Here is a 17,053-nt window from a genome sequence, read left to right as displayed (position 1 = left end):
CTATGGGCATATACAGCCCATTGGTCATCCCTATTCAGTTAACCAAGGCTAGAAACCCACTGGTTCATGTTGCTTTCTAGCAGTCCCTTACAGATGATGCAATTAATGGCTTTGGTGTGGGCATGTCCAGCTCCAGAAGAAAGACAGGTTTGGTCTTTGAGTGTGGCAGTGGGAAATTAAGAGATGGAGAAGTGGGGAATTCTGGATGATAAACCCACATGAAAAGAACATAAAGGAAACCTTAAAAGGTTAATTATGAAAGAGTGAACTCAGGTGTGTAACAGAGCAGATGCAAATCTGATATGCCCCTGCCAAGCTGTTCCATGCTTTGTTTCTGCCCTGGCAATGAGGAAGAAGTGCTTTCCAGTGCTTCATTCTGAGCAAAAGGATTTATGAACAGTTGGGAAAAACCTTCCAGAAGCAAAAATAAACAAAAAATTGCACCCGACAGTAAATCTTGTCCAAAAATGGTTCCTTCCTGGAGTTTGCCTTTGTCCATTTAACAGTAGTAAACTACAAACCTCGGCTTAAGAGTCCCCCAACTTTGGCTGTTCATAGGCTTCCCTTTGCAGGACCCCCATATCCCTGCCCCTAGTTACCTCTTTCTCATTCTTGAACATCTGAATCTTTTGAACATCTTTTAGACTGACAGCAGGACAGATCTGGAGGAACAGACTGATGAGCAGAGATGACTATGGTGTCAGAGAGGTAGGGGCAAGTCCATGGAATTTCTGAAAGCCAATAGGGCCATTTTGAATTGGCTTGGAAGCTGTTGAATATGAATGTGGCAGCCTGCACCTGCTCTAGAGATTTGTTTATTGTTTGGCTTTTAGCATGAACATATAAAACCAGTCACTGTGTGGTAAGAATGCATATCCAAGTGTTTTCAGTGGAAAGCTCCTTCAGTACACACAGCAAGAATTTGCATGTTCTCTGTTCCAGCCCATCTGACTACTGGGCAGTCATAGCCAAGGTAATGTGCATCACATAGATGCAGCATAAGCCCACAGGATTTGTTCACTTCTCAGTTCCTAAAGCTCTCCCTCTGATTTGAAAATCCATGAAGTACAGACAGCATCAAGTTTTTTCACCCCAGCCAAAGGGGTGTTGTTCTTCTTAAAGCATATCATTGGAGCCACAGACAAAACACAATGTTTTAGAGTCCAAGCCTTAATTAGGGAGATAAAGAAATGTATCTCCTTTTGTTAAAAGGTAGAGTTCCATTGAATGTTGACAATGAAGCTGCCTACAGGATAACCAACAGAGTCGTTTCCTGCAAAGAGCTCTGTAGAAGGAAGATAAAGAGCTCACTCTTCATGATTAGTGGCTTCTTGCCATCTTTGCACTTTAGTGACTCATCTCCTGCTGATTTCAACAGAAAGCAGAAATCTTTAAAGTAAACAATAATGCTGGTCTTTTTTCATCAAGGGCAATAACCGATACTGAATTTAAAAAAAACATTGAATTCTCTTAATACGAACATAAGTGATTTTTATTGTAAAAACTATAGAATCCATTTCATCAAGTGACTGGAATGATATAACCTATTGAAAGAGATTGGCCTTGCTCTCAGGACCTAGCTTGTGTTTTAGAACTGCAGAGTGTTGCTGCTGCTAATAGTGATATCAGATGTTTCCTGGTTTAATTGAGTCCCCTGCAACAATATGCCAGTCAAAGTGCTGTGCCTTGCATTTCAGAGATACCCTTGTCCAGCACAGTCTAAATAGCACCACTAAATCTTCAACTTTTGTTCTTTGACACATGGTGAATAGCATGCAAACCCTAAAATATGGACAAACCACCCTAAAGAGCAGCATTACTAGGTTTACGTCAGACCACCTATAGATAAATGAAGGTAAAGTGAGAGAATTAGCCAAATTCATCCTTGGAATACTTACACAATAAGGATGAAGTGATCCATTGTGTAGACCAAAGTAAACAGGCAAGACAGATAAGGGAAAATAGCTTGTTGTATCAAATACAAGGCTCTGTGAATAGTAGGCTTTATGAACCAGATTTTTAGAAGTTGGTCTCCATGTTTGTGGGAGCAAATTGCTAGCAGCAATTATATCTGCAAAAATATACAGCAGCAATAATTTGCATCTGCAAAATAAATATTTTTTTAAATGAAGGCATTGTTAAGGGCCAGGCTAGAAATTTGACCCTCTCCATTGGTTTCAGAGTGTCTGATGGTTGTCACTTTCCATACCACAGGATGGTGCTGTATGTTAGTGCCAGGGTTACAACCCAGGAGCACCTGGGTCCTAGCTTCATGTTCTAATCACTAATGCCACACCTCTCTGTGGTAGAAACATTGGTTTAACATAAAGATTCAAGTTTTCAAACTTGGGCACCAGACATTAGGGCACCCAGCTCTACCTCTGAATGCTCAGATCAGAATGTATTGACTTATTTTGTAAATTTGGGCCTCTAAACACCAATTTATGCACTCATCACATGACTCAGGTGCAGACATCTGATAATCAGGTCCACAGGATCATCTCCAAAGGATAGCGCTACTAATATTGCAGCATCCTCCCTTCACAAATGACTCCATAATTTATGCATTTAGTGGGAACTCCAGTTCTTGTGTAGTCCTTGAACCCAAGATTTATGGACCAGAGCTGAGGGTGCTTCCAACAGACCCAAATTAGTATATACACTGAAGCATGCTGACAAAAACAACATGCATCTCTGTATCTTGTGGAGTGAGACTATTAACATCTGATCCCAAGAGTTCTTTCAGAAGCTCTCGCAGGATTGTTTAATTCTAGCATTTCAGTTTCTCTATTAGTCACACTGTTCCACCTAATCTCCTTCTAATTATTTACAGCAAAAACAGATCAAACCCCTCAAATACAAACTGAATATTTCACCATGTTCTCCCCATATGCCAGTCAGTGCATCACACGCACAGCCATGCTTTGATTTCCCTGACTTAAGGATCATCCCATTTGCTGCAGTGCTGCACAAAATAAATCACAAACCTCTGAAAACAACAAAAAAAGAGGACACTTAATGAGTCAAAGATAATATTGTATTCCCCCAAATTAAGATCAAAGGAATGGAGTCTCTAAGATTTTTAAAGGCTTGACACACACAGCCCAAGCATGCAAAAACCCATACATGAACAAAATATAATTACCCCCACCATCAAAATACAGACATTATTAGGACAAAACACAACAGTGCTTTCTAGACAGAACACTAGTGAATGAAAGCAAGAGATGGATGAAAGGAAGGAAGGATGAGACAGATAAAAAAGGAAGTTGAGAGCAGGATGAAACAGACGGGTCATTTTCTTCATCATCTGGGCATGTTAACTCCATTGCTCAGACACAAAGAAAGCAACTTTTCTACCTCCTAAGGGAAACAGTTCTTCACAAAATCCTCTCCAAAGACCCTGTTGTCCATTTAGTGGTATTCAAAAAAGCTTCCAAAAAGTTGCATTGTTTCATGTCACTCTGCAATAGTTCAGAATTTGTGGATTTTTGCACACAGAGTGGTTTGAGTTTTGTTCTGCTCTAGCTATTTCATTACAACCCCAGGATTTAGTACATGATAATTCCCAGAGCTCTCATAAATCTGTTTGGTTTTTGGTTTTTTGTCTTATGACTGGTAACAAATTTTCTATATAAAATGCAATCTATTGTATCTCACTTTTGTATAATCAGATCATTAAAATGCATTGCTAATATGTAAATGTGAACTAAACTCATTCCCATAATTATGCTTGATAATTATTAAATAAACAAGCATTTTAGAATTTCTGAAGTCTGCTGAGAATGCTTTTCCAGGGTGGGAGTGGCTTTAATTATGTGCTCCTGAGTTGTTACGGTGAACCTGTGTGGCAATCCTGCTATGAGATTGGTTTAAAAGCTTCCCCAAAGCTAACTGACAAGGACCAAAGGTTCATCTGCCATGAACACAGCTTACAGCATCTTTCATTAACAGCCCAACTGCCACTCTCCACATGAATTAATATTATTGTTTAATTTATAGACCACCTTTTGCTCTCACTCCTCCACATATTTTACAGATTTAGAAACAAGGGGCCAAATTTTGGCTTTCCTGCTGGGAAGTGCCTTGGTGCATCTGTGTGATGTGTCCGTAGCTGTTGAACAGAGATGCCTGAAAGGAGGCATGCAGGGGTAGATATACGCTCAATGTTTCCCTCAATAGCCCAGAGAATTGGGGGGGAGGGCGGGGAAGAAAAACTACATTCAGCAGAGGCATTTACATCTGAATTGTAAAGATGCGACACTGAAAAGGTTTCCCCCTCAAGCCTGCTGCCTAACAGGTTTTTTAAGTTTCTAATTTTGATAATATTTTCATTGCTGGAAGTTATTTGCTCCTATCCCTAAATGAGGGATGCTGTTTAGTCTATAACAGGGATCGGCAACCTTTGGCATGTGGCCTGTCAGGGAAATCCATTGGCGGGCTGGGCCAGTTTGTTTATCTGCAGTGTCTGCACGTTCAGCAGATCGCAGTGTCCGCGCGTTTGGCAGATCGCCACTCCAAGCCAATGGGGGCTGCGGGAAGTGGCAGCCAGCAAGTCCCTTGGCCCACGCCACTTCCCATAGCCCCCCAATGGTCTGGAACGGCAAACTGTGGCCAGTGGGAGCTGTGATTGGCTGAACCTGCGGACACTGCAGGTAAACAAACCATCCTGGCCCGCCAACAGATTTCCCTGGTCTATACCCTAGATCCTTAGCTGGTGTAAGTCAATGTAGCTCCATTGAAGCCCATAAAGCTACGCTAATCTACACAAGCTGAGAATCTGGCCCATTATCTTGAGCAAGGGATAGCCAATTGTGGTTGGTCATGGTACATTTACACTGTAATAAGACACCAATGGCAACACATCAGTTGAAGCAGGCTCACAGGGCTCTGACTGCAGGGCTATAAAATTGCAGTGTAGACATTGGGGCTTGGGCTAGAACCCAGGCTCTGGGATCCCACAAGAAGCAGGGGTATCCCAAAACCCGGGCTCCAGCCCAAGCTCAAACATCTACTCTGCAATTTTATTGCCCTACAGCCCAAGCTCCACAAGTCTGAGTCAGCTGACAAGGGCCAGCTGCAGGTCTTTTACTGCAATGTTGACATACTCCGACTTCTTCTGTCAGGCCTGATCTTTAATAAGGAGATATGGCATGCCATGACTACTGGCCTCATGTCACAGGACTGGCCCTTTAAGAGAGTCAGATTCCCTTCAATGGAGCCTGTCACAGGTAGGTTGGGTATGAGCTAACGCAGCTCCACCTGGGGATAGTACACTTGCTAATTAACTGGAAGGCAGTTAAGTAAGGAGCTCCCAGGACTAATAAAAGACTTAGAGGAGCTCAGCTGAAAAAAGGCTCCTGAGGAGGGGAGTTCCTAGGGATCCTGAACTAGGCAAAAGGTCTCCAGGGACAGAAGCCTGGGAGAGACCCTGAAAACTGAAAAGACTGCAAAAGCTCTCCAGGCAGCAAAGAAGGCTGAGCCCTTACAGCAGAAGCTGCTGCTACAGGAACCTAGAGACTTGTTTTGGGACTTTTACATTTTATTTTGGCTCTGAGGTACAAGTTCTCCTTTCAGAAAGCTTTATTAAAAGGGAGATATATGGCTGTACAATAGGGTTTGGCTCGTCCTTGAGCAGGACGTTACCGCATGAAGGTGGGGGGAAACTAAGGCAGGATGATGCAGAGCCACACTCAGCCACAAGGGGGTGCTCAGGAGGTGATGGTGCTCTTTCTGCACCCCAATAGCAATGTTCCATCTTGATCCAAGCAGAAGACTGGAACGTTTGCAGACCAAAAAAGAAGAGTATCTGCAACCTATGGTAGGTGTGACCTTTGGGTACATAAATAGCAAATTACCATTGAGGTCCTGGCAACATTTGGGTGTCCTTGGCTCAGTGTCTTATACACAGTAAAACCCAGCATACTGAGCTATTCTATTTAACAAGGTACTTCATGTGGGAGACTTAATTAAAGTTTGTCAAAGTGTCAAGAGGTCAATACGATAGATCCAAACAAATTCTTCATAGTGAAAAATAAAAATTAAGAGGAATTTGATAAATTAGATGTAAAATGAGATTTCTGAACCTGCTTAAAATAAAAAATAGACACTGAGTTGCCCTAAAGGGCCATTGAAGTAGAAAACACCAATGTGATCAAGAGGTGTTTCAGCCCCGAAAAAAGCAACTATAGACATCTAAAGAAATACTGTGTTAAAGTCCCAGAGGCCTTTTGCTATTACCTGTCTTGTGAGAAACAGGAAAGCAGATTAGAAGTGCACTCCCATCTCCTGGATTGCAGTGTTAGAAATCTGGAATCCTGTGTTAGAAAATGCAGTGACATTCTGCCTTCTGCACATTTGACCTTTCAGGTATCTTGCATAGGAAAGGGAAGTACAAAGGCAAGCTCAAATTAAATTCAGGCAGGGATGAACATTACCATTTTGGTGAGCTGGAGCTTGTCAAGCTCTTTTAGTTGTTAGGTGAGCTTCAGATTGCATGGCAATGCAATGAAGATTTGACATGAAATTACACCTCACCATGCATTTATGGGACAGATGGACTGTTATTTTAGATGGAGGAAGAAAGATCAGACTTCTATAGGAATGAAAAAAGGATTATTCATGTTCACTGAGAATAGCACTGCCCAGTAGATAGGGGCTAGCTACTTCTCTTTTTGTATGGATTTTGTGCCCTTCTACACAACCCTTTTCTGATCCTTTAAGGAAAAACTTACAGGAGTAAACATCAATAAATCTAAACACTTGCTTGTAAGGAGGACAAGATGAAGGATAAAAAGAAATTTAACTGATATGAGAAAATTACATAGCAGAAAATGAATATAGCCAGAAACTCACCAAAAAGAGCTGGCTTGGACATGTGAAGTAACTCTCAAGCTACAATTAAACCCTATTGATCCTAGGAAATCCTGAATCAAAACTTTCCATATGAAGGAATTTCCAGTGCAGGGAAAATGAGTAAAAAGAGGAAATCAGTGTTTTGTTCAGTAGAGAATTCTCAGTGCAACCACAATAATGACAGAGCATAATGCTTTTCATTTCTATAGTTCCTTTCCTCAAAGGATCTCAAAGCACTTTCAAAGTATTGATCATTTAAGTTTCACTAACCTCCTTTGAGTGTGTACATTTTATGGATGGAGAAAGTGTGGCTCAGAGAGGTTAAAGAACTTGCCCAAGGTAATACAGCAAGTCAGGGGAAAATCTGGGAACAGAACTCAAGTCTTCTGACACCCAGCCCAGTATCCTACCCACTAATCCATACAACCTCCACCTCCCTTAAGAACAATTGGGTGTGGAACAAATCCAGAACTAAAGAGGAAGAGAGGCGGAATGAAAAGGAGTAAGTAGGAAACAGTTTTTCTTAGTCATCTTGCATTTGTTAGACCATCATCTTCCTCTTAAGTCAAGTTATTTCCATCTGTGATATCTGTGCGGCAGAAAGATCAGGGCACACAGAGATACAGCTGTGAGGATCAAGCTGCAAGATGAAAGCACCAATTTGCCAGCTACATTACCAAGCTGCAGTCACATTTTTTCAGGATTCTTCCCCATAGTAGTTGCAAAGAAGTAAAACAACGGCTAATATGTAAAAATTAATCCACCTGGGGTTTAAATGACCAAACTCTTCATATTCTTAATCATATTTGAAACACATCTAAGGTCTCATCCACTGGGTTCTTTCACTGCCAGTCACCAAAGCGAGAGAGAGAGGGGGCCAGATTCTCTCCATCTGTTCCAGACTGGTTGCACAAGAAGCTGGAATTTGCCTAGCTGAGAATTTCTCCACTGTAGGAAAGTCTCAGCTGGTATAAAGCTGGCAGAGTGCCCACACTGCCATCTGGCACTCCCCATTTTCTGCTCTGGCATACAAGGAAGGATGGAAAGGGGGAGGAGCGGAACTCAGCTCTGTACCACCTTGCCAATTCTTAGCTGATGTACAGTGCTTTGGGAGATTTCAGACTAGCAGCCAGGTTAGTCTGTACTCCTTTTCTTTCAGTGCTTTGGGAGTCTTTTCATTGACTTCACTGACTCATACCCTTTACTTCCTGACCTTGATGGATGCCATCTATTACATCATTGAGAACTGGTATCCCCCACACCCAGTGGTAACTGGGCTTTTGGTGTCCAATCAGTACATCTGAGTGGACACTGCCAGGTCCCCTTTTTGACTGGCACCCCTACATGGCACCCAATTACAGAAGCCAAAATTCTGAGAGGTGGCAATCCCAAGTAATATACTTGGACTTTTGTAAGGCTTTTTATAAGACTTGGTACCACATGACAGTTTAATTTAGATGCTAGAACCATACAAAAAAATCAACATGATGCACATTAATTAAAACTGGCTAGCAAAAAGATCTCAAATTGTAATTGTAAGTGGGGAATCTTCTTCAAGCAGTTATGTTTCTAGTGGGGACCTGCAGGGCTCAGTTCTTAGCCATGTGCTATTTAACATTTTGTCAATCACCTGAAAGTAAACATACAATCATTACTGATAAAGTTTGCAAATTACACAAAGATGGGGGAGTAATAAATAATTAAAATGATAGGTCCCTGGTACAGAGCAATCTGAATCAAGCAAACAATGTGTGTTTTAATACAGCCAAATGTAAAGTCATATATCTGGTATTCCTGAGGGGAATTCTGCAACAAAAAATTAAAAAGGCACACAATATTTTCAAATGCTGCAAAATTCTGCGTATTTTATTTATCAGAACAACATAATATCATCACACCAGTTTAAATTCTTTTTGGTCATTTATTTCAAAATACCTGTCAGCAAGTATGTCTGCAACAATACAGACAACAAAAAAAGATTCAGGAAATGTTCTATGACAAATAGATTCCTTACTAAGCATATTAATACAGAACTCTGAGTAATAATTCATTTAAACTACAATACAGAGCTGTATTTCCCTCATGCCTCAGAAGCGGTGCAAAGGCTTGGGGGAGTCAGGGTAACAGAAGCTGAGGGAGAGAGAAGTAATTGCTGGGAAGGAGCCTGGGTGTGAACTTGGAGGGTTGTTGCATATGGGTGGGAAAAGTATGGAACAGGGTTTTTGGGGGGTTGAAAGGGATTATTAGGGAGCTTCCCCCATGCAGACCTTGGCTGACCCCTTAGCATCTCCCATTCAGTCAGGCACACCTTCCCCATCCCTATTTGTCCCTGAATCCCCTGTCCACATGTGTCCCTCCACCCCCACTCAGAAACCCACTCCCCAATCCCCATACGACCCTGCATCCCCTTCCCCTGTCCCCATGTATCTGTGCCCCCACTCAGCCACACCCATCTGACAGGTTTCAGAGTAGCAGCCGTGTTAGTCTGTATTCGCAAAAAGAAAAGGAGTACTTGTGGCACCTTAGAGACTAACAAATTTATTAGAGCATAAACTTTCATGAGAAGTGAACTGTAGCTCACGAAAGCTTATGCTCTAATAAATTTGTTAGTCTCTAAGGTGCCACAAGTACTCCTTTTCTTTTTACCCATCTCTATGTGGCCCTGCACTCCCTCCTGCTGTGGCCCTGTGCCTCCACTCCCATTCAGCCCCTGCTCCAGTCTTTCCTCCCCCACTAGCCCTTATGAGCCCCTCTCTGACCCCCCAGAAGCCTCATACTGTCCATCTACCAATAGCCCTTATCCTGACCTAGCCCGACAGGCTCTGTGAAGAAGGCAGACTCTTTCTCTTCTCCAGCTGTCTGGGAGCTGCTGCTCTGTTCTAGCACCAAAGTGTCCTCTCATGGGCAAGAGGCAGAACTGCAGCAGCTTTCTGGCAGGAGCTTTTTTCTGTGCAAAAAAGAAAATTAAGCATGCAATGGCGCAGAATCCCCCCAGGAGTAATCTGGGAACTAAGAACATAGGCCATATTTTCAGGGTGGGGGACTATCTTGGGAAGCAGTGACTCAGAGAAAGATTTGGGAGTCATAGTAGATAATCACCTGAACGTGCACTCCCAGCATGACACTGGCCAAAAGGGCTAAGGCAATCCTTGGTGTATAAACAAGTGAATCTTGAGTAGGAGTAGGGAGGTTATATTATGTCTTTATGTGATGTGGGGGCAACCACTGCTGGAATACTGTGTCCAGTTCTGCTGTCCACAATTCAAGAAGGAAGTTGATGAACTGGAGAGGGTTCAGAGAAGAACCATGAGAATGATTAAAGAATTGAAAACATGCCTTATAGTGATAGACTCAAGTAACTCAATCTCTTCATTTTAATAAAGAGAAGGTAAAAGAGATTACAACCTATAAGTCCCTATATGGCAGAGGCAATACATGGGCCTCCCCCCACCCCCCAGATTTCCACCTTTCATTTAGGAACAACTAAATGTTCCAAGGGGAGCAATCCAAAGGGGCTGCTGCAGATTCTGCCCCACAGGTCAGTGGCAGTGGGAAAGGCCTCAGGCCACCTTTCACCAGGACACTCAGCAGCAAGGAGGCAGAGGCTCCCCTTCGCAGCAGCATTCACTGTGTGTCCATGCAGTGTGGGGAGGGAGGAAGCAGCAGAGCAGCTGGCTGCGGGCTTAGCCTCCCCTTCCGCCCTGCTACATGGGGCTGCTTCTCCTTCCTTGCTGCTGGAGTCCGAGCACTTCTTGCTGCCTGCGTTGCAGACCTCCCTGGGGTGAATGCCCTGTGTCTGTTCCCAGGGGAGAGCCCGTCTCCCACTCCTATAGTAGGGGTGCTGCCCAGAGGAAACTGCTCCCCTCGCACAGACTGGGTGGCCCACTGGAGGTGAATAAGGGGATGGCGGGGAAACCCCACAGTTTGAAAACCTCTGTTCTAGATCCAGAGACAACATGTCAGGAGTGGTCACTTGCCCCCTCACCCCCAAACCTTTAAATTGTGAGCACATACACACAAACTATCAACACAGGTTTCAGAGTAGCAGCCGTGTTAGTCTGTATTCGCAAAAAGAAAAGGAGTACTTGTGGCACCTTAGAGACTAACAAATTTATTAGAGCATAAGCTTTCGTGAGCTACAGCTCACTTCATCGGATGCATTTGGTGGAAAAAACAGAGGAGAGATTTTTATATATATATATATATATATACACACACACACACACACAGAACATGAAACAATTGTTTCATGTTCTGTGTGTGTGTGTGTGTGTGTGTGTGTGTGTGTGTGTATATAAATCTCTCCTCTGTTTTTTCCACCAAATGCATCCGATGAAGTGAGCTGTAGCTCACGAAAGCTTATGCTCTAATAAATTTGTTAGTCTCTAAGGTGCCACAAACTATCACCAGTTACACATTACCTCTGCTGCATGGGGAACAGAAATTTGATAACAGAGGGCTCTTCAGTCTTGAAGACAAAAGGTATATCAAAATACAATGGCTGGAAGCTGAAACTAGACAAATTCAGACTAGAAATAATGTGCAAATTAAACAGTGAGGGTAATTAACCATTTGAACAACCTACCAAGGGCTGTGATGGATTCTCCATCACTGGAAATTTTAAAAATCAAGAATGAATGTTTTTCTAAAAGATCTGCTCTAGTTCAAACGGGAAGTTCTATGGCCTGTGTTATACAGGAGATCACTAGATGATCACAATGGTCCTTTCTGGCTCCATAATGAAGGGCTGGTTTTTCTATACCTATATGGACAAAACCCATTTTTTTGTATATCCCTTTATTCACCTTACTTCCACCAGCGGTCTGGTAATTTATTCATTGTTGATGTTCTTAACTTCTCGATTCATTTAAAGTGCGATGGCAATGGAAATAGATTAACAGTTTCAGGAAAATAAGCCTTTCTGAAACATGTTACTCCACTTTGTTACTTTTACAAATACAAAATTCACACATCTCCTGGCTTAATTTACACATATGGGACTCACCAGGACAGAGAAGTATATGGTGATTTTATTCGCCACTTAACTTAACTCAGGCAGCACGAGAAGCTCGAAAGCTGTCTTAGTGTACGGGAGTGGTTGGGATCAGGAAAGGGGTGGAGCACCATGTTCCACACCAATCCCTGGATGGTAGGGTAGTCCCTAGAGGCCTGTTTCTGTTAGAACAATCTAAGGTCTCATCTAAGTTCCACTAAGTTATGCCAAAGGCCATATCAGGCCACAAGCAAGCCCCATGACTGAGATAGTGGAAAAACCCATGATCGTGACAGCAAAATTGATGTTCTAGCACCACCTTCTCCCCACAACCCCACTAATGCAGGTCCTATGTCAAGCCAAGGTCTCAAGTATCTGGTCCTTTATTATTCAGAGTCAGAGAAGATGTGGACCCTCTCTACTGGAATGAAATCTTGCTAGCTGAAAATGTTAAGTCTTGTACAGCTTCAGTGAGGTTTCAAACAGTTCATATCTCTAAGTAATTCTTTGCCACTCCAGTAATGCAGCCAACCCAGACTCATGGCATAAAGTTTTTATATCATGCAATCCTTAGCCACTTGGCTGTTAAAGGTACCCCAGTCAAAATGCTTCTACAGTGCTCTCCCCATCCAATTCCAGCTATGTCAGACAATGACCCATTGCGATTTCAGTGGAACCTCCCAGTTTTAGAACAGCAGTTCATGGTTGCTGGAGAGACAATCAGCAGCATAGGTTTCAGAGTAGCAGCCGTGTTAGTCTGTATTCGCAAAAAGAAAAGGAGTACTTGTGGCACCTTAGAGACTAATAAATTTATTAGAGCATAAGCTTTCGTGAGCTACAGCTCACTTCATCAGCTGATAAAGATATTAAATTCTGTGACATACAAGTTAAAGATGTCAATATGCTTTTTAACACCACAAACTTTTTTCATGCAAACATCCAGTGTAATTAAGAAGAGCAATTAAGAAAGAAAACACACAAAATCTCTCATGCTCAGGTAAACAGCCTCTTGGCAGAATTTCTTCCAGATTTTTGCATGAATCATTAGCAGGTTTTTAAATGGCCTTCCAGAGAAAGACTAATCTAACCAAAACTGCTACAGTGATAGTCTGTATAGTTTGCACAATAGTAATAACTAGAGAGGCTCAAGGATAGGAAAGGCTGATGGCTTTAAAACCCACATTCCCAGTAGCGAATGTTCACAAAGGGAGAGGCATGGCTAAAAATAGGCATAAAGTATGTGCAACTGAGTAAGGCAGACATGGAAAGGGAAAAGGCTCACAGACAGACAGATATCCACAGTTAATCATAATAACCACCTATTGACTTCCGTACTGCCTTTAAGGAGACATTACAAGAATCAATAGTTAAAAATTTAGAAAAAAAAACATGCTTTCCAGTAAGCACTCTAGAAATAATTGCCCTTCACTGTTCATTTGTTTTAATTCTTTAAATTCAAATACAATCTGAATACACAATTTCAGTATTGGACTTTGCTCTTCTAAACATACAATTTAAAAAAAAAAAAAAAAAAAAAGGTCTGAACTCTATTCTGTTCTCAATTGAATCAGATCAGTTGAACTCAGATTAACCCCACTGAAGGCTATGGATTTGCTCTGGGTTTATTCCACTATTATCACCCAGTACCTTTTGGCTGCATCTTTCAAAAGCACCCAAGAAATTAGACATCCAAATCATGGACTTTCAAAAGGAAGTTTGGCATTTAACTCTTTTAGACCTCTTTGAAAATTCCAGACTTCATTTCCAATGATGTTTCCCACTGAAAACATGGGGCACTAGTTGCTACTAACAATTTCTCTTTTCAATAGTCCCAGATAGTCATTTGCATATTGTATGTTGATCATTTTCTATCTCCAATTCTCAAGCCAACCAATCACTTACACATTTGCTTAGACACTAAGTTTCATGAAGCACTTTAAGGTCAGTTGGTTCCTGGTTTCAAAACTATAGTTATCTTAATCATCTTGCTTTGGCTGGAAATGTTTCCCTATAGTTAGGTAAGAGAGATGTGAATCATAGCCTTTTGTTTCAAGTCTACAAGCCTTAAACCCTGCTTTCTGGAAAATATATTTTACATTATTTTATTGTGATCTCAAAAGTGGTTGTAAATCAAAAATATTTTGCATACTAATGTTTTTGTTTAGCAACACTAGTAAAAAGAAGACTGAGTCTGTGTCTTTATTAACATGGAGTATGGGCAGAAGTTGTTCCTTTCAGGGTAAAATTTTAGTAGCTCATTGGAGGCCTCCTACATTCAGGTGGCACGTGGCACAATTCTAACACTGGAAGTGAGATTACATTTCATCAAAGGTACATGACCTACCTTCTCTGACAAATGCTTTAAGCCACATCTAATTCTCTGTGCTTTGCATTTTGGATAAAACATTACCACCACTTTCTGCTGCAGTTATTAAATACATAGTTGGAAAGCACCACAGAGCTTTTCCAGTTCTGGTCACCATTCCACATAAGAAACAGAAATTCAGGAACATGTTATTTAATATGCTTCTAAGATCAAGCTGTTGAGGCTTATCTAGGAATGGGCATCTTTTCTTTCAGGGTAAAGAGGCAATGTCTGAACTTTTGTTTGCGTAAAAGAGGATAATATAATAATTTGTGCCTCTGTACAACAGTGGATCCACCAACAGATGTTGCTGCTGCTGAAACTAATGCAAATCATCCCTGGTTCGAGACTATCAAAAACATGTGCTGTACATTATCATAGCCACTAATAAGGACAAATCCAATAGCATTTAATAAAGAATGACAATCTTTTGAAACCAGCCTACAGAATTCTACAGCAGGGTCCAGGGATATATTATTTTCTATTAGAATATCAGCTGGCTTAAAAATTTTAGAGAACAGATTCTATTGGTTTTTAGACTAATTTCTACAGAATCCTATCTAGAATTAATTCAACATGGCACTTATGCAATTCCTCAAGTTTAGACATGTGAGTTATCCCATCCCTAGTCAGCACTTCAGTATGCGCTTAACTTTAAGCACATGCTTAAATCCTATTGATGTCAAAAGTCAGCTGCAGGCTTGGGTCCTTACACTGCACGCTTTGGGACATGAGACCATCTCTCTCTCTGTTCTGCACAGCACCTAGAGTATTTTTATACTGATATAAATTAAAAATACACTAGCCTAGCAGTTTAAGTCTTTTCATAGTGTGAAGCACATGTTAGCAGAGAGAAGTGGATCACCTTCCTGTTCCATTCATGATCACAGCATCCCCGTGGCAACCACAATTGCTGATATGGAAATATAATGCTGGGGAAGTATTTAGAGTATTTGTATCTGTCTTTATTGTAGTTGATAGGGGAAAGCAAGGAAGAGGCCCAGCACCATGTGATCAGCCTGCTATTTTCAGATTTGGCCCATGGACCACAAGTCTGCATTCTCACAGTGTACTTGATTATTACTTGATCTTGAATCCAATCATTGTCATCACTGACTTTATATTTGCACTATGTCTGTCTGTATATAGACCCCAGTCACAAAAGGTAGATCTGGGCTCAGGTTCAAGTTGTACAATTCCTGAGATTTGAGGATTCTGCTTCACCCCACTACAAAAATAGTCCCTGACTGAGATAGATGGATACTGCTACAAACCATTTTTTTAAATTCTCCAAAGACTGGTAGGAATGTTCAGGTTCCAGATCTGCCTATTTTATCGCAGAGAGGCTCATCATGAAACTCAGATCTGAGTTCTTGTTGGGCTCATCTAACATTTATGGTGTTTTCAGAGCCTTCCCCCGCCCCCTTGTTTTCTCTTCCCCCCCCCCCCACATAATTTGCACATATACTGCAAATGTAAAGGAAGGCAGTGTTGGCACAGATTAGGGTTCAAGATGAATTTGTAGCAAAACAATGCACGAGCCTAGTGCATTACTAAAACATATGTGCCTGTGAACACCTAACTCTCTGACATGCTGGTTGTTAGTGTTTTTTCCCCACATTTCAGCTTGCTTGGGTGTATTTGTCTGTGAAGAACTCGAGTCTGACCTCCAGGGCAGGAGGACATACTGAGAGAAGAAAGCTGTTAGCAAATCAATCCTAAAGTGATTTATTTCCAAGTGGCAGATACAAAGAAGGCAGTATATATTTATCATTTGGACAAGGCCCTAATAAAGATAAATTCAGAGATTGAGTCCCTCTAAGAACGAGCTTCAGCAACAGACCTATGCCAAAGCATACTTCACTGCTAATTAGTCAGTCACATACGCTTTCAACGGTGTGTAGTTAAGTGACTGAATATGGATGGTGAGGGTTTTCAGCTCATTCTCTCAAATCAAGCCAAAAAATGGCAGGAATCCTAAAACCATGCTCTCAGAGTCCATAATTAATGTTCCCCTATTACCTAAATATCTCTATATGTTGTTAAATTGCACAGACAAAATTGAATCCTGATAGTAATCAAGAGTGAATGAAAAACTTAGCGCTAAACCTGTAAATGTTGTTTTTTCTTTGGCATTTGAGTGCTCTATAACAGAAGAGGGAAACGGTACGCAGAATATAGTTTCCTGTTGTTCCAAGAACAGGGAAGACTTTCTTTTGTCTATCATATAAACACCTATTAGTTATTTTAAGATATTTTCTACCCTGTACTATAGAAGATCCCAATTCCTCCCAAATCAATCTGGAGTCCAACCCTATATTCCTTGTATACCAAAACTCTTTAAAGTCAATGTGTACAAGGGCTGCAGCAATTAGGCTGACATTTTCAAAGCCATCTAGGGGATTTAGATACATGTAATCCATCAACATTAATGGAAGGTAAATCCTTTAGGCTGCTTTGTAAACCTCCAACGCTATTCTGGATCTAGATTCAGTGATAAAAATCTTCCGCTCTTAGTCCATTACATAAGATTTTAATCTTTAATAGCTGTAGAGTTGCCACAGAACAACAAACTCTCCCTGTACATGCATGTTAGCATTGTATAACACTAAAAGCAACCAGAACATCTGTTTGGGGCTAAAGTGAAGTCAAAGCATCAGACACTGGATGCAGCGTATAGCCCTAAGCCACGAAGAAGCCAGCCCACAGCTACTGCATCCACATACACACTATGGACCAGATTCAAAGCTATAAATCACATGTGAATCCACTGAAGTCAATAGAATTTTACTGGTGTAAAATCTAGTCTAGGTGAGAGAAGAATCAGCCCCAAGAGCTGG

General features: G+C 41.4%; 1 protein-coding gene across 39 annotated transcripts in view; it reads right to left on the bottom strand.

Annotated features, from left to right (window-relative positions):
- The window catches only part of LOC119861038, a 362,455-nt gene that overhangs the window by 300,874 nt on the left and 44,528 nt on the right, over positions 1 to 17,053 (bottom strand). The window contains exon 9 of one of the 39 annotated variants that reach the window (XR_006274128.1): positions 1,899 to 2,071. The exons of the other annotated variants lie outside the window; for them this stretch is intronic. The gene's annotated coding sequence lies outside the window, so the exon portion shown is untranslated. The remainder of the gene's footprint in view (positions 1 to 1,898; positions 2,072 to 17,053) is intronic. 39 annotated transcript variants of the gene reach the window in all.

This window comes from Dermochelys coriacea, chromosome 9 (genome assembly GCF_009764565.3).
Source record: "Dermochelys coriacea isolate rDerCor1 chromosome 9, rDerCor1.pri.v4, whole genome shotgun sequence".
Taxonomy (NCBI): Eukaryota; Metazoa; Chordata; order Testudines; family Dermochelyidae; genus Dermochelys; species Dermochelys coriacea.
This window is presented reverse-complemented; position numbering and strand designations above follow the sequence as displayed.